This window comes from Delphinus delphis, chromosome 12, assembly GCF_949987515.2.
Source record: "Delphinus delphis chromosome 12, mDelDel1.2, whole genome shotgun sequence".
Taxonomy (NCBI): domain Eukaryota; kingdom Metazoa; phylum Chordata; class Mammalia; order Artiodactyla; family Delphinidae; genus Delphinus; species Delphinus delphis.
Genome location: NC_082694.2, coordinates 523,380 through 541,008, shown reverse-complemented (window position 1 = coordinate 541,008; position 17,629 = coordinate 523,380).

Genomic DNA, 17,629 nt, shown 5'->3' with positions numbered 1-17,629 from the left:
CCTGAATATATTCAGGAAAAAACGCATACGCCCTTTTTGGCCAAGTGCATCATTGTGGACGTTCTGCCTCTTTTCCTATGCTTTCAATGCAATTCCAGTCTACCTCCTGAAATCGGTTTCCTGCAATTCTGCCCCGCTTTCAAGTCCTCTTGGCAGCCTTACTTCAGTCTATTATTGGACGATAGCTGTCATTTATAACTCTGCAGGTTTGTGAATTACAGTGCCCCTGAGCTCCTTTCTTCAACTTGCTTTCTTGTGACCTGGCCGCAACACCGCAGGATGGCTTCAGGCCCTAATCTGGTTCCGGCACGGCACGCTGAGCCTCTGGTTATTTCCTCTTCCTGGTGGGAAATGAGAGTTAAATTTGCCCGTCCAGACACCTCCAGCTAGTCTCTCATTGGTTCTCGCTATTCCTGTTCATCTTCCGCAGAAATTGCAAACTGGGCCAAACAGGAGGTTAAAGGCGCTGACTCTCCAAGTTGGGAGAGTGTTAGTAAAGCGTCTTGAATGTTGCACCCGAGTACCAGGGGAGGAAAACTGAGACATATTTGAACACGTCTCCCGATCACATGGTTGATCATACTCTAGGTTCCACATGCATGTTTTAGCTGAAGGAAGAATACCTAAAACCTGGGTAGTTGAAACCCGTGGAATGGGTACCATGCAATATGACTTGAAAGGGTCTTCATTTGGTCACCGAACCTCTCCAATCCTATCACTGCTGCGTTTCTGCCCCTGTACACATGCTTGATTCTCTTTCGGAGACATAGCAATCCCTAGATTTTAAGATACTTACTAGTCAGGTACATTCTTAGGCGTTTAATATGCGGTGTTGAGTCCATTTCTTTGAGCAAGGAGTAGCTCTTGTCTATTCCATATTTGGCTTAAGGAACTTTATCTGTGCTCATTTCAATCTCTGGTTTTATGCAGCACCCCAACTCACCTTTCCCCTTAAGCACACATAAGTTGGTTTTCTAAATTTGAGACCCTGTTCTGTTCTGTAATTCAGTTCCTATGTAGCCAAGTTTACATTCCGTGTATTAGTGATATCTTATGATGTTTCTTTTTCTGTGTGACTTATTTCAGTTGGAATCATCATACCTGAATCCACTCATTGTGCTACTAAGGGCCTGATGACACAGATTTCATTGCTGAGTGATATTGCTTTGTAAGTAAATACCACAACTTTTTTATCCATTTTTCACTTTCTGCGATGTTGAACTTGTACTGTAAACGAGGTTCTTGTAAACAGAGCCGTTCCAAACTTTGGGGTGGCTGTGTCTTTTTGATTTTAAATTCCCTAAGCTATAGGACCATAAGTGGAAGTGCCCTAGGCTCTGTTGCTTTGTTTTTTAGATGTTTCAGGAAACACCATACACTTCTCCCGAGTGGTTGTTGGCAATTTACATCCCGCCCTTCAGCATAACAAGGCTCCCAGTTCTCCATGGCCTGTCCTGCCTTTCTGGATTTTACACTTTTTTCAGATGGCCCTTTTGACCGGGGGGAAGTGAGACTTCATTGTAGTGCAGATTTCCTTTGCAAGCTTGCTTGGTTGGCCAAAAAGGGCGTATGCGTTTTTTCCTGAATATATTCAGGAAAAAACGCATACGCCCTTTTTGGCCAAGTGCATCATTGTGGACGTTCTGCCTCTTTTCCTATGCTTTCAGTGCAATTCCAGTCTACCTCCTGAAATCGGTTTCCTGCAATTCTGCCCCGCTTTCAAGTCCTCTTGGCAGCCTTACTTCAGTCTATTATTGGACGATAGCTGTCATTTATAACTCTGCAGGTTTGTGAATTACAGTGCCCCTGAGCTCCTTTCTTCAACTTGCTTTCTTGTGACCTGGCCGCAACACCGCAGGATGGCTTCAGGCCCTAATCTGGTTCCGGCACGGCACGCTGAGCCTCTGGTTATTTCCTCTTCCTGGTGGGAAATGAGAGTTAAATTTGCCCGTCCAGACACCTCCAGCTAGTCTCTCATTGGTTCTCGCTATTCCTGTTCATCTTCCGCAGAAATTGCAAACTGGGCCAAACAGGAGGTTAAAGGCGCTGACTCTCCAAGTGGGGAGAGTGTTAGTAAAGCGTCTGGAATGTTGCACCCGAGTACCAGGGGAGGAAAACTGAGACATATTTGAACACGTCTCCCGATCACATGGTTGATCATACTCTGGGTTCCACATGCATGTTTTAGCTGAAGGAAGAATACCTAAAACCTGGGTAGTTGAAACCCGTGGAATGGGTACCATGCAATATGACTTCAAAGGGTCTTCATTTGCTCACCGAACCTCTCCAATCCTATCACTGCTGCGTTTATGCCCCTGTACACATGCTTGATTCTCTTTCGGAGACATAGCAATCCCTAGATTTTAAGATACTTACTAGTCAGGTACATTCTTAGGCGTTTAATATGCGGTGTTGAGTCCATTTCTTTGAGCAAGGAGTAGCTCTTGTCTATTCCATATTTGGCTTAAGGAACTTTATCTGTGCTCATTTCAATCTCTGGTTTTATGCAGCACCCCAACTCACCTTTCCCCTTAAGCACGCATAAGTTGGTTTTCTAAATTTGAGACCCTGTTCTGTTCTGTAATTCAGTTCCTGTGTAGCCAAGTTTACATTCCGTGTATTAGTGATATCTTATGATGTTTCTTTTTCTGTGTGACTTATTTCAGTTGGAATCATCATACCTGAATCCACTCATTGTGCTGCTAAGGGCCTGATGACACAGATTTCATTGCTGAGTGATATTGCTTTGTAAGTAAATACCACAACTTTTTTATCCATTTTTCACTTTCTGCGATGTTGAACTTGTACTGTAAACGAGGTTCTTGTAAACAGAGCCGTTCCAAACTTTGGGGTGGCTGTGTCTTTTTGATTTTAAATTCCCTAAGCTATAGGACCATAAGTGGAAGTGCCCTAGGCTCTGTTGCTTTGTTTTTTAGATGTTTCAGGAAACACCATACACTTCTCCCGAGTGGTTGTTGGCAATTTACATCCCGTCCTTCAGCATAACAAGGCTCCCAGTTCTCCATGGCCTGTCCTGCCTTTCTGGATTTTACACTTTTTTCAGATGGCCCTTTTGACCGGGGGGAAGTGAGACTTCATTGTAGTGCAGATTTCCTTTGCAAGCTTGCTTGGTTGGCCAAAAAGGGCGTATGCGTTTTTTCCTGAATATATTCAGGAAAAAACGCATACGCCCTTTTTGGCCAAGTGCATCATTGTGGACGTTCTGCCTCTTTTCCTATGCTTTCAGTGCAATTCCAGTCTACCTCCTGAAATCGGTTTCCTGCACTTCTGCCCCGCTTTCAAGTCCTCTTGGCAGCCTTACTTCAGTCTATTATTGGACGATAGCTGTCATTTATAACTCTGCAGGTTTGTGAATTACAGTGTCCCTGAGCTCCTTTCTTCAACTTGCTTTCTTGTGACCTGGCCGCAACACCGCAGGATGGCTTCAGGCCTTAATCTGGTTCCGGCACGGCACGCTGAGCCTCTGGTTATTTCCTCTTCCTGGTGGGAAATGAGAGTTAAATTTGCCCGTCCAGACACCTCCAGCTAGTCTCTCATTGGTTCTCGCTATTCCTGTTCATCTTCCGCAGAAATTGCAAACTGGGCCAAACAGGAGGTTAAAGGCGCTGACTCTCCAAGTGGGGAGAGTGTTAGTAAAGCGTCTGGAATGTTGCACCCGAGTACCAGGGTAGGAAAACTGAGACATATTTGAACACGTCTCCCGTTCACATGGTTGATCATACTCTGGGTTCCACATGCATGTTTTAGCTGAAGGAAGAATACCTAAAACCTGGGTAGTTGAAACCCGTGGAATGGGTACCATGCAATATGACTTCAAAGGGTCTTCATTTGCTCACTGAACCTCTCCAATCCTATCACTGCTGCGTTTATGCCCCTGTACACATGCTTGATTCTCTTTCGGAGACATAGCAATCCCTAGATTTTAAGATACTTACTAGTCAGGTACATTCTTAGGCGTTTAATATGCGGTGTTGAGTCCATTTCTTTGAGCAAGTAGTAGCTCTTGTCTATTCCATATTTGGCTTAAGGAACTTTATCTGTGCTCATTTCAATCTCTGGTTTTATGCAGCACCCCAACTCACCTTTCCCCTTAAGCAAGCATAAGTTGGTTTTCTAAATTTGAGACCCTGTTCTGTTCTGTAATTCAGTTCCTGTGTAGCCAAGTTTACATTCCGTGTATTAGTGATATCTTATGATGTTTCTTTTTCTGTGTGACTTATTTCAGTTGGAATCATCATACCTGAATCCACTCATTGTGCTGCTAAGGCCCTGATGACACAGATTTCATTGCTGAGTGATATTGCTTTGTAAGTAAATACCACAACTTCTTTATCCATTTTTCACTTTCTGCGATGTTGAACTTGTACTGTAAACGAGGTTCTTGTAAACAGAGCCGTTCCAAACTTTGGGGTGGCTGTGTCTTTTTGATTTTAATTTCCCTAAGCTATAGGACCATAAGTGGAAGTGCCCTAGGTTCTGTTGCTTTGTTTTTTAGATGTTTCAGGAAACACCATACACTTCTCCCTAGTGGTTGTTGGCAATTTACATCCCGCCCATCAGCATAACAAGGCTCCCAGTTCTCCATGGCCTGTCCTGCCTTTCTGGATTTTACACTTTTTTCAGATGGCCCTTTTGACCGGGGGGAAGTGAGACTTCATTGTAGTGCAGATTTCCTTTGCAAGCTTGCTTGGTTGGCCAAAAAGGGCGTATGCGTTTTTTCCTGAATATATTCAGGAAAAAACGCATACGCCCTTTTTGGCCAAGTGCATCATTGTGGACGTTCTGCCTCTTTTCCTATGCTTTCAATGCAATTCCAGTCTACCTCCTGAAATCGGTTTCCTGCAATTCTGCCCCGCTTTCAAGTCCTCTTGGCAGCCTTACTTCAGTCTATTATTGGACGATAGCTGTCATTTATAACTCTGCAGGTTTGTGAATTACAGTGCCCCTGAGCTCCTTTCTTCAACTTGCTTTCTTGTGACCTGGCCGCAACACCGCAGGATGGCTTCAGGCCCTAATCTGGTTCCGGCACAGCACGCTGAGCCTCTGGTTATTTCCTCTTCCTGGTGGGAAATGAGAGTTAAATTTGCCCGTCCAGACACCTCCAGCTAGTCTCTCATTGGTTCTCGCTATTCCTGTTCATCTTCCGCAGAAATTGCAAACTGGGCCAAACAGGAGGTTAAAGGCGCTGACTCTCCAAGTGGGGAGAGTGTTAGTAAAGCGTCTGGAATGTTGCACCCGAGTACCAGGGGAGGAAAACTGAGACATATTTGAACACGTCTCCCGATCACATGGTTGATCATACTCTGGGTTCCACATGCATGTTTTAGCTGAAGGAAGAATACCTAAAACCTGGGTAGTTGAAACCCGTGGAATGGGTACCATGCAATATGACTTCAAAGGGTCTTCATTTGCTCACCGAACCTCTCCAATCCTATCACTGCTGCGTTTATGCCCCTGTACACATGCTTGATTCTCTTTCGGAGACATAGCAATCCCTAGATTTTAAGATACTTACTAGTCAGGTACATTCTTAGGCGTTTAATATGCGGTGTTGAGTCCATTTCTTTGAGCAAGGAGTAGCTCTTGTCTATTCCATATTTGGCTTAAGGAACTTTATCTGTGCTCATTTCAATCTCTGGTTTTATGCAGCACCCCAACTCACCTTTCCCCTTAAGCACGCATAAGTTGGTTTTCTAAATGTGAGACCCTGTTCTGTTCTGTAATTCAGTTCCTGTGTAGCCAAGTTTACATTCCGTGTATTACTGATATCTTATGATGTTTCTTTTTCTGTGTGACTTATTTCAGTTGGAATCATCATACCTGAATCCACTCATTGTGCTACTAAGGGCCTGATGACACAGATTTCATTGCTGAGTGATATTGCTTTGTAAGTAAATACCACAACTATTTTATCCATTTTTCACTTTCTGCGATGTTGAACTTGTACTGTAAACGAGGTTCTTGTAAACAGAGCCGTTCCAAACTTTGGGGTGGCTGTGTCTTTTTGATTTTAAATTCCCTAAGCTATAGGACCATAAGTGGAAGTGCCCTAGGCTCTGTTGCTTTGTTTTTTAGATGTTTCAGGAAACACCATACACTTCTCCCAAGTGGTTGTTGGCAATTTACATCCCGCCCTTCAGCATAACAAGGCTCCCAGTTCTCCATGGCCTGTCCTGCCTTTCTGGATTTTACATTTTTTTCAGATGGCCCTTTTGACCGGGGGGAAGTGAGACTTCATTGTAGTGCAGATTTCCTTTGCAAGCTTGCTTGGTTGGCCAAAAAGGACGTATGCGTTTTTTCCTGAATATATTCAGGAAAAAACGCATACGCCCTTTTTGGCCAAGTGCATCATTGTGGACGTTCTGCCTCTTTTCCTATGCTTTCAGTGCAATTCCAGTCTACCTCCTGAAATCGGTTTCCTGCAATTCTGCCCCGCTTTCAAGTCCTCTTGGCAGCCTTACTTCAGTCTATTATTGGACGATAGCTGTCATTTATAACTCTGCAGGTTTGTGAATTACAGTGCCCCTGAGCTCCTTTCTTCAACTTGCTTTCTTGTGACCTGGCCGCAACACCGCAGGATGGCTTCAGGCCCTAATCTGGTTCCGGCACGGCACGCTGAGCCTCTGGTTATTTCCTCTTCCTGGTGGGAAATGAGAGTTAAATTTGCCCGTCCAGACACCTCCAGCTAGTCTCTCATTGGTTCTCGCTATTCCTGTTCATCTTCCGCAGAAATTGCAAACTGGGCCAAACAGGAGGTTAAAGGCGCTGACTCTCCAAGTGGGGAGAGTGTTAGTAAAGCGTCTGGAATGTTGCACCCGAGTACCAGGGGAGGAAAACTGAGACATATTTGAACACGTCTCCCGATCACATGGTTGATCATACTCTGGGTTCCACATGCATGTTTTAGCTGAAGGAAGAATACCTAAAACCTGGGTAGTTGAAACCCGTGGAATGGGTACCATGCAATATGACTTCAAAGGGTCTTCATTTGCTCACTGAACCTCTCCAATCCTATCACTGCTGCGTTTATGCCCCTGTACACATGCTTGATTCTCTTTCGGAGACATAGCAATCCCTAGATTTTAAGATACTTACTAGTCAGGTACATTCTTAGGCGTTTAATATGCGGTGTTGAGTCCATTTCTTTGAGCAAGGAGTAGCTCTTGTCTATTCCATATTTGGCTTAAGGAACTTTATCTGTGCTCATTTCAATCTCTGGTTTTATGCAGCACCCCAACTCACCTTTACCCTTAAGCAAGCATAAGTTGGTTTTCTAAATTTGAGACCCTGTTCTGTTCTGTAATTCAGTTCCTGTGTAGCCAAGTTTACATTCCGTGTATTAGTGATATCTTATGATGTTTCTTTTTCTGTGTGACTTATTTCAGTTGGAATCATCATACCTGAATCCACTCATTGTGCTGCTAAGGGCCTGATGACACAGATTTCATTGCTGAGTGATATTGCTTTGTAAGTAAATACCACAACTTCTTTATCCATTTTTCACTTTCTGCGATGTTGAACTTGTACTGTAAACGAGGTTCTTGTAAACAGAGCCGTTCCAAACTTTGGGGTGCCTGTGTCTTTTTGATTTTAATTTCCCTAAGCTATAGGACCTTAAGTGGAAGTGCCCTAGGTTCTGTTGCTTTGTTTTTTAGATGTTTCAGGAAACACCATACACTTCTCCCGAGTGGTTGTTGGCAATTTACATCCCGCCCATCAACATAACAAGGCTCCCAGTTCTCAATGCCTGTTGCCTTTCTGGATTTTACACTTTTTTCAGATGGCCCTTTTGACCGGGGGGAAGTGAGACTTCATTGTAGTGCAGATTTCCTTTGCAAGCTTGCTTGGTTGGCCAAAAAGGGCGTATGCGTTTTTTCCTGAATATATTCAGGAAAAAACGCATACGCCCTTTTTGGCCAAGTGCATCATTGTGGACGTTCTGCCTCTTTTCCTATGCTTTCAATGCAATTCCAGTCTACCTCCTGAAATCGGTTTCCTGCAATTCTGCCCCGCTTTCAAGTCCTCTTGGCAGCCTTACTTCAGTCTATTTTTGGACGATAGCTCTCATTTATAACTCTGCAGGTTTGTGAATTACAGTGCCCCTGATATCCTTTCTTCAACTCGCTTTCTTGTGACCTGGCCGCAACACCGCAGGATGGCTTCAGGCCCTAATCTGGTTCCGGCCCGGCATGCTGAGCCTTTGGTTAATTCCTCTTCCTGGTGGGAAATGAGAGTTAAATTTGCCCGTCCAGACACCTCCAGCTAGCCTCTCATTGGTTCTCGCTATTCCTGTTCATCTTCCGCAGAAATTGCAAACTGGGCCAAACAGGAGGTTAAAGGGACTGACTCTCCAAGTCGGGAGAGTGTTAGTAAAGCGTCTGGAATGTTGCACCCGAGTACCAGGGTACGAAAACTGAGACATATTTGAACACGTCTCCCGTTCACATGGTTGATCATACTCTGGGTTCCACATGCATGTTTTAGCTGAAGGAAGAATACCTTAAACCTGGAGAGCTGAGACCCCTGTAATGGGTACCATGCAATATGACTTCAAAGGGTCTTCATTTGCTCACCGAACCTCTCCAATCCTATCACTGCTGCGTTTATGCCCCTGTACACACGCTTGATTCTCTTTTGGAGACATAGCAATCCATAGGTTTTAAGATACTTACTAGTCAGGTACATTCTTAGGCGTTTAATATGGGGTTTTGAGTCCATTTCGTTGAGCAAGGAGTAGCTCTTGTCTATTCCATATTTGGCTTAAGGAACTTTATCTGTGCTCATTTCAATCTCTGGTTTTATGCAGCACCCCAACTCACCTTTCCACTTAAGCAAGCATAAGTTGGTTTTCTAAATTTGAGACCCTGTTCTGTTTTGGAATGCAGTTTCTGTGTAGCCAAGTTTACATTCCGTGTATTAGTGATATCTTATGATGTTTCTTTTTCTGTGTGACTTATTTCAGTTAGAATCATCGTACCTGAATCCACTCATTATGCTGCTACGGGCCTGATGACATAGATTTCATTGCTGAGTGATACTGCATTGTACGTAAGTACCACAAGTTCTTTATCCATTTTTCACTTTCTGTTATATTGAACTTGTACTGTAAACGAGGTTCTTGTAAACAGAGCCGTCCCAAACTTTGGGGTGGCTGTGTCTTTTTGATTTTAATTTCCCGAAGCTATAGGACCATAAGTGGAAGTGCCCTAGGCTCTGTTGCTTTGTTTTTTAGATGTTTCAGGAAACACCATACACTTCTCCTGAGTGTCTGTTGGCAATTTACATCCCGCCCATCAACATAACAAGGCTCCCAGTTCTCAATGCCTGTTGCCTTTCTGGATTTTACACTTTTTTCAGATGGCCCTTTTGACCGGGGGGAAGTGAGACTTCATTGTAGTGCAGATTTCCTTTGCAAGCTTGCTTGGTTGACCAAAAAGAGCGTATGCGTTTTTTCCTGAATATATTCAGGAAAAAACACATACGCCCTTTTTGGCCAAGTGCATCATTGTGGACGTTCTGCCTCTTTTCCTATGCTTTCAATGCAATTCCAGTCTACCTCCTGAAATCGGTTTCCTGCAATTCTGCCCCGCTTTCAAGTCCTCTTGGCAGCCTTACTTCAGTCTATTTTTGGACGATAGCTCTCATTTATAACTCTGCAGGTTTGTGAATTACAGTGCCCCTGAGCTCCTTTCTTCAACTCGCTTTCTTTTGAGCTGGCCGCAACACCGCAGGATGTCTTCAGGCCCTAATCTGGTTCCGGCCCGGCATGCTGAGCCTTTGGTTAATTCCTCTTCCTGGTGGGAAATGAGAGTTAAATTTGCCCGTCCAGACACCTCCAGCTAGCCTCTCATTGGTTCTCGCTATTCCTGTTCATCTTCCGCAGAAATTGCAAACTGGGCCAAACAGGAGGTTAAAGGGACTGACTCTCCAAGTCGGGAGAGTGTTAGTAAAGCGTCTGGAATGTTGCACCCGAGTACCAGGGTACGAAAACTGAGACATATTTGAACACGTCTCCCGTTCACATGGTTGATCATACTCTGGGTTCCACATGCATGTTTTAGCTGAAGGAAGAATACCTTAAACCTGGAGAGCTGAGACCCGTGTAATGGGTACCATGCAATATGACTTCAAAGGGTCTTCATTTGCTCACCGAACCTCTCCAATCCTATCACTGCTGCGTTTATGCCCCTGTACACACGCTTGATTCTCTTTTGGAGACATAGCAATCCATAGATTTTAAGATACTTACTAGTCAGGTACATTCTTAGGCGTTTAATATGGGGTTTTGAGTCCATTTCGTTGAGCAAGGAGTAGCTCTTGTCTATTCCATATTTGGCTTAAGGAACTTTATCTGTGCTCATTTCAATCTCTGGTTTTATGCAGCACCCCAACTCACCTTTCCACTTAAGCAAGCATAAGTTGGTTTTCTAAATTTGAGACCCTGTTCTGTTTTGGAATGCAGTTCCTGTGTAGCCAAGTTTACATTCCGTGTATAAGTGATATCTTATGATGTTTCTTTTTCTGTGTGACTTATTTCAGTTAGAATCATCGTACCTGAATCCACTCATTATGCTGCTACGGGCCTGATGACATAGATTTCATTGCTGAGTGATACTGCATTGTACGTAAGTACCACAAGTTCTTTATCCATTTTTCACTTTCTGTTATATTGAACTTGTACTGTAAACGAGGTTCTTGTAAACAGAGCCGTCCCAAACTTTGGGGTGGCTGTGTCTTTTTGATTTTAATTTCCCGAAGCTATAGGACCATAAGTGGAAGTGCCCTAGGCTCTGTTGCTTTGTTTTTTAGATGTTTCAGGAAACACCATACACTTCACCCCAGTGGCTGTTGGCAATTTACATCCCGCCCATCAGCATAACAAGGCTCCCAGTTCTCCATGGCCTGTCCTGCCTTTCTGGATTTTACACTTTTTTCAGATGGCCCTTTTGACCGGGGGGAAGTGAGACTTCATTGTAGTGCAGATTTCCTTTGCAAGCTTGCTTGGTTGGCCAAAAAGTGCGTATGCGTTTTTTCCTGAATATATTCAGGAAAAAACTCATACGCCCTTTTTGGCCAAGTGCATCATTGTGGACGTTCTGCCTCTTTTCCTATGCTTTCAATGCAATTCCAGTCTACCTCCTGAAATCGGTTTCCTGCAATTCTGCCCCGCTTTCAAGTCCTCTTGGCAGCCTTACTTCAGTCTATTTTTGGACGATAGCTGTCATTTATAACTCTGCAGGTTTGTGAATTACAGTGCCCCTGAGCTCCTTTCTTCAACTCGCTTTCTTGTGACCTGGCGGCAACACCGCAGGTTGGCTTCAGGCCCTAATCTGGTTCCGGCCTGGCATGCTGAGCCTTTGGTTAATTCCTCTTCCTGGTGGGAAATGAGAGTTAAATTTGCCCGTCCAGACACCTCCAGCTAGCCTCTCATTGGTTCTCGCTATTCCTGTTCAACTTCCGCAGAAATTGCAAACTGGGCCAAACAGGAGGTTAAAGGGACTGACTCTCCAAGTCGGGAGAGTGTTAGTAAAGCGTCTGGAATGTTGCACCCGAGTACCAGGGGAGGAAAACTGAGACATATTTGAACACGTCTCCCGTTCACATGGTTGATCATACTCTGGGTTCCACATGCATGTTTTAGCTGAAGGAAGAATACCTTAAACCTGGAGAGTTGAGACCCGTGTAATGGGTACCATGCAATATGACTTCAAAGGGTCTTCATGTGCTCACCGAACCTCTCCAATCCTATCACTGCTGCGTTTATGCCCCTGTACACACGCTTGATTCTCTTTTGGAGACATAGCAATCCATAGGTTTTAAGATACTTACTAGTCAGGTACATTCTTAGGCGTTTAATATGGGGTGTTGAGTCCATTTCGTTGAGCAGGAGTAGCTCTTGTCTATTCCATATTTGGCTTAAGGAACTTTATCTGTGCTCATTTCAATCTCTGGTTTTATGCAGCACCCCAACTCACCTTTCCCCTTAAGCAAGCATAAGTTGGTTTTCTAAATTTGAGACCCTGTTCTGTTTTGGAATGCAGTTCCTGTGTAGCCAAGTTTACATTCTGTGTATTACTGATATCTTATGATGTTTCTTTCTCTGTGTGACTTATTTCAGTTAGAATCATCGTACCTGAATCCACTCATTATGCTGCTACGGGCCTGATGACATAGATTTCATTGCTGAGTGATACTGCATTGTACGTAAGTACCAAAAGTTCTTTATCCATTTTTCACTTTCTGTGATATTGAACTTGTACAGTAAATGAGGTTCTTTTAAATGGAGGCGTCCCAAACTTTGGGGTGGCTGTGTCTTTTTGATTTTAATTTCCCTAAGCTATAGGACCATAAGTGGAAGTGCCCTAGGCTCTGTTGCTTTGTTTTTTAGATGTTTCAGGAAACACCATACACTTCTCCTGAGTGTCTGTTGGCAATTTACATCCCGCCCATCAGCATAACAAGGCTCCCAGTTCTCCATGGCCTGTCCTGCCTTTCTGGATTTTACACTTTTTTCAGATGGCCCTTTTGACCGGGGGGAAGTGAGACTTCATTGTAGTGCAGATTTCCTTTGCAAGCTTGCTTGGTTGGCCAAAAAGGGCGTATGCGTTTTTTCCTGAATATATTCAGGAAAAAACGCATACGCCCTTTTTGGCCAAGTGCATCATTGTGGACGTTCTGCCTCTTTTCCTATGCTTTCAATGCAATTCCAGTCTACCTCCTGAAATGGGTTTCCTGCAATTCTGCCCCGCTTTCAAGTCCTCTTGGCAGCCTTACTTCAGTCTATTTTTGGACGATAGCTGTCATTTATAACTCTGCAGGTTTGTGAATTACAGTGCCCCTGAGCTCCTTTCTTCAACTCGCTTTCTTGTGACCTGGCCACAACACCGCAGGATGGCTTCAGGCCCTAATCTGGTTCTGGCACGGCACGCTGAGCCTTTGGTTAATTCCTCTTCCTGGTGGGAAATGAGAGTTAAATTTGCCCATCCAGACACCTCCAGCTAGTCTCTCATTGGTTCTCGCTATTCCTGTTCATCTTCCACAGAAATTGCAAACTGGGCCAAACAGGAGGTTAAAGGGACTGACTCTCCAAGTGGGGAGAGTGTTAGTAAAGCGTCTGGAATGTTGCACCCGAGTATCAGGGTACGAAAACTGAGACATATTTGAACACGTCTCCCGATCACATGGTTGATCATACTCTAGGTTCCACATGCATGTTTTAGATGAAGGAAGAATACCTTAAACCTGGGTAGTTGAAACCCGTGGAATGGGTACCATGCAATATGACTTCAAAGGGTCTTCATTTGCTCACCGAACCTCTCCAATCCTATCACTGCTGCGTTTATGCCCCTGTACACATGCTTGATTCTCTTTCGGAGACATAGCAATCCATAGGTTTTAAGATACTTACAAGTCAGGTACATTGTTAGGCGTTTAATATGCGGTGTTGAGTCCATTTCGTTGAGCAAGGAGTAGCTCTTGTCTATTCCATATTTGGCTTAAGGAAATTTATCTGTGCTCATTTCAATCTCTGGTTTTATGCAGCACCCCAACTCACCTTTCCCCTTAAGCAAGCATAAGTTGGTTTTCTAAATTTGAGACCCTGTTCTGTTTTGGAATGCAGTTCCTGTGTAGCCAAGTTTACATTCTGTGTATTACTGATATCTTATGATGTTTCTTTCTCTGTGTGACTTATTTCAGTTAGAATCATCGTACCTGAATCCACTCATTATGCTGCTACGGGCCTGATGAGATAGATTTCATTGCTGAGTGATACTGCATTGTACGTAAGTACCACATGTTCTTTATCCATTTTACACTTTCTGCGATGTTGAACTTGTACTGTAAACGAGGTTCTTGTAAACGGAGCTGTCCCAAACTTTGGGGTGGCTGTGTCTTTTTGATTTTCATTTCCCTAAGCTATAGGACCATAAGTGGAAGTGCCCTAGGCTCTGTTGCTTTGTTTTTTAGATGTTTCAGGAAACACCATACACTTCTCCCGAGTGTCTGTTGGCAATTTACATCCTGCCCATCAGCATAACAAGGCTCCCAGTTCTCAATGGGCTGTTGCCTTTCTGGATTTTACACTTTTTTCAGATGGCCCTTTTGACCGGGGGGAAGTGAGACTTCATTGTAGTGCAGATTTCCTTTGCAAGCCTGCTTGGTTGGCCAAAAAGTGCGTATGCGTTTTTTCCTGAATATATTCAGGAAAAAACGCATACACCCTTTTTGGCCAAGTGCATCATTGTGGACGTTCTGCCTCTTTTCCTATGCTTTCAATGCAATTCCAGTCTACCTCCTGAAATCGGTTTCCTGCAATTCTGCCCCGCTTTCAAGTCCTCTTGGCAGCCTTACTGCAGTCTATTTTTGGACGATAGCTGTCATTTATAACTCTGCAGGTTTGTGAATTACAGTGCCCCTGAGCTCCTTTCTTCAACTCGCTTTCTTTTGAGCTGGCCGCAACACCGCAGGATGTCTTCAGGCCCTAATCTGGTTCCGGCCCGGCATGCTGAGCCTTTGGTTAATTCCTCTTCCTGGTGGGAAATGAGAGTTAAATTTGCCCGTCCAGACACCTCCAGCTAGCCACTCATTGGTTCTCGCTATTCCTGTTCATCTTCCGCAGAAATTGCAAACTGGGCCAAACAGGAGGTTAAAGGGACTGACTCTCCAAGTCGGGAGAGTGTTAGTAAAGCGTCTGGAATGTTGCACCCGAGTACCAGGGTACGAAAACTGAGACATATTTGAACACGTCTCCCGTTCACATGGTTGATCATACTCTGGGTTCCACATGCATGTTTTAGCTGAAGGAAGAATACCTTAAACCTGGAGAGCTGAGACCCGTGTAATGGGTACCATGAAATATGACTTCAAAGGGTCTTCATTTGCTCACCGAACCTCTCCAATCCTATCACTGCTGCGTTTATGCCCCTGTACACACGCTTGATTCTCTTTTGGAGACATAGCAATCCATAGGTTTTAAGATACTTACTAGTCAGGTACATTCTTAGGCGTTTAATATGGGGTTTTGAGTCCATTTCGTTGAGCAAGGAGTAGCTCTTGTCTATTCCATATTTGGCTTAAGGAACTTTATCTGTGCTCATTTCAATCTCTGGTTTTATGCAGCACCCCAACTCACCTTTCCACTTAAGCAAGCATAAGTTGGTTTTCTAAATTTGAGACCCTGTTCTGTTTTGGAATGCAGTTCCTGTGTAGCCAAGTTTACATTCCGTGTATTAGTGATATCTTATGATGTTTCTTTTTCTGTGTGACTTATTTCAGTTAGAATCATCGTACCTGAATCCACTCATTATGCTGCTACGGGCCTGATGACATAGATTTCATTGCTGAGTGATACTGCATTGTACGTAAGTACCACAAGTTCTTTATCCATTTTTCACTTTCTGTTATATTGAACTTGTACTGTAAACGAGGTTCTTGTAAACAGAGCCGTCCCAAACTTTGGGGTGGCTGTGTCTTTTTGATTTTAATTTCCCGAAGCTATAGGACCATAAGTGGAAGTGCCCTAGGCTCTGTTGCTTTGTTTTTTAGATGTTTCAGGAAACACCATACACTTCACCCCAGTGGCTGTTGGCAATTTACATCCCGCCCATCAGCATAACAAGGCTCCCAGTTCTCCATGGCCTGTCCTGCCTTTCTGGATTTTACACTTTTTTCAGATGGCCCTTTTGACCGGGGGGAAGTGAGACTTCATTGTAGTGCAGATTTCCTTTGCAAGCTTGCTTGGTTGGCCAAAAAGTGCGTATGCGTTTTTTCCTGAATATATTCAGGAAAAAACTCATACGCCCTTTTTGGCCAAGTGCATCATTGTGGACGTTCTGCCTCTTTTCCTATGCTTTCAATGCAATTCCAGTCTACCTCCTGAAATCGGTTTCCTGCAATTCTGCCCCGCTTTCAAGTCCTCTTGGCAGCCTTACTTCAGTCTATTTTTGGACGATAGCTGTCATTTATAACTCTGCAGGTTTGTGAATTACAGTGCCCCTGAGCTCCTTTCTTCAACTCGCTTTCTTGTGACCTGGCGGCAACACCGCAGGTTGGCTTCAGGCCCTAATCTGGTTCCGGCCTGGCATGCTGAGCCTTTGGTTAATTCCTCTTCCTGGTGGGAAATGAGAGTTAAATTTGCCCGTGCAGACACCTCCAGCTAGCCTCTCATTGGTTCTCGCTATTCCTGTTCAACTTCCGCAGAAATTGCAAACTGGGCCAAACAGGAGGTTAAAGGGACTGACTCTCCAAGTCGGGAGAGTGTTAGTAAAGCGTCTGGAATGTTGCACCCGAGTACCAGGGGAGGAAAACTGAGACATATTTGAACACGTCTCCCGTTCACATGGTTGATCATACTCTGGGTTCCACATGCATGTTTTAGCTGAAGGAAGAATACCTTAAACCTGGAGAGTTGAGACCCGTGTAATGGGTACCATGCAATATGACTTCAAAGGGTCTTCATGTGCTCACCGAACCTCTCCAATCCTATCACTGCTGCGTTTATGCCCCTGTACACACGCTTGATTCTCTTTTGGAGACATAGCAATCCATAGGTTTTAAGATACTTACTAGTCAGGTACATTCTTAGGCATTTAATATGGGGTGTTGAGTCCATTTCGTTGAGCAGGAGTAGCTCTTGTCTATTCCATATTTGGCTTAAGGAACTTTATCTGTGCTCATTTCAATCTCTGGTTTTATGCAGCACCCCAACTCACCTTTCCCCTTAAGCAAGCATAAGTTGGTTTTCTAAATTTGAGACCCTGTTCTGTTTTGGAATGCAGTTCCTGTGTAGCCAAGTTTACATTCTGTGTATTACTGATATCTTATGATGTTTCTTTCTCTGTGTGACTTATTTCAGTTAGAATCATCGTACCTGAATCCACTCATTATGCTGCTACGGGCCTGATGACATAGATTTCATTGCTGAGTGATACTGCATTGTACGTAAGTACCAAAAGTTCTTTATCCATTTTTCACTTTCTGTGATATTGAACTTTTACAGTAAATGAGGTTCTTTTAATGGAGGCGTCCCAAACTTTGGGGTGGCTGTGTCTTTTTGATTTTAATTTCCCTAAGCTATAGGACCATAAGTGGAAGTGCCCTAGGCTCTGTTGCTTTGTTTTTTAGATGTTTCAGGAAACACCATACACTTCTCCTGAGTGTCTGTTGGCAATTTACATCCCGCCCATCAGCATAACAAGGCTCCCAGTTCTCCATGGCCTGTCCTGCCTTTCTGGATTTTACACTTTTTTCAGATGGCCCTTTTGACCGGGGGGAAGTGAGACTTCATTGTAGTGCAGATTTCCTTTGCAAGCTTGCTTGGTTGGCCAAAAAGGGCGTATGCGTTTTTTCCTGAATATATTCAGGAAAAAACGCATACGCCCTTTTTGGCCAAGTGCATCATTGTGGACGTTCTGCCTCTTTTCCTATGCTTTCAATGCAATTCCAGTCTACCTCCTGAAATCGGTTTCCTGCAATTCTGCCCCGCTTTCAAGTCCTCTTGGCAGCCTTACTTCAGTCTATTTTTGGACGATAGCTGTCATTTATAACTCTGCAGGTTTGTGAATTACAGTGCCCCTGAGCTCCTTTCTTCAACTCGCTTTCTTGTGAC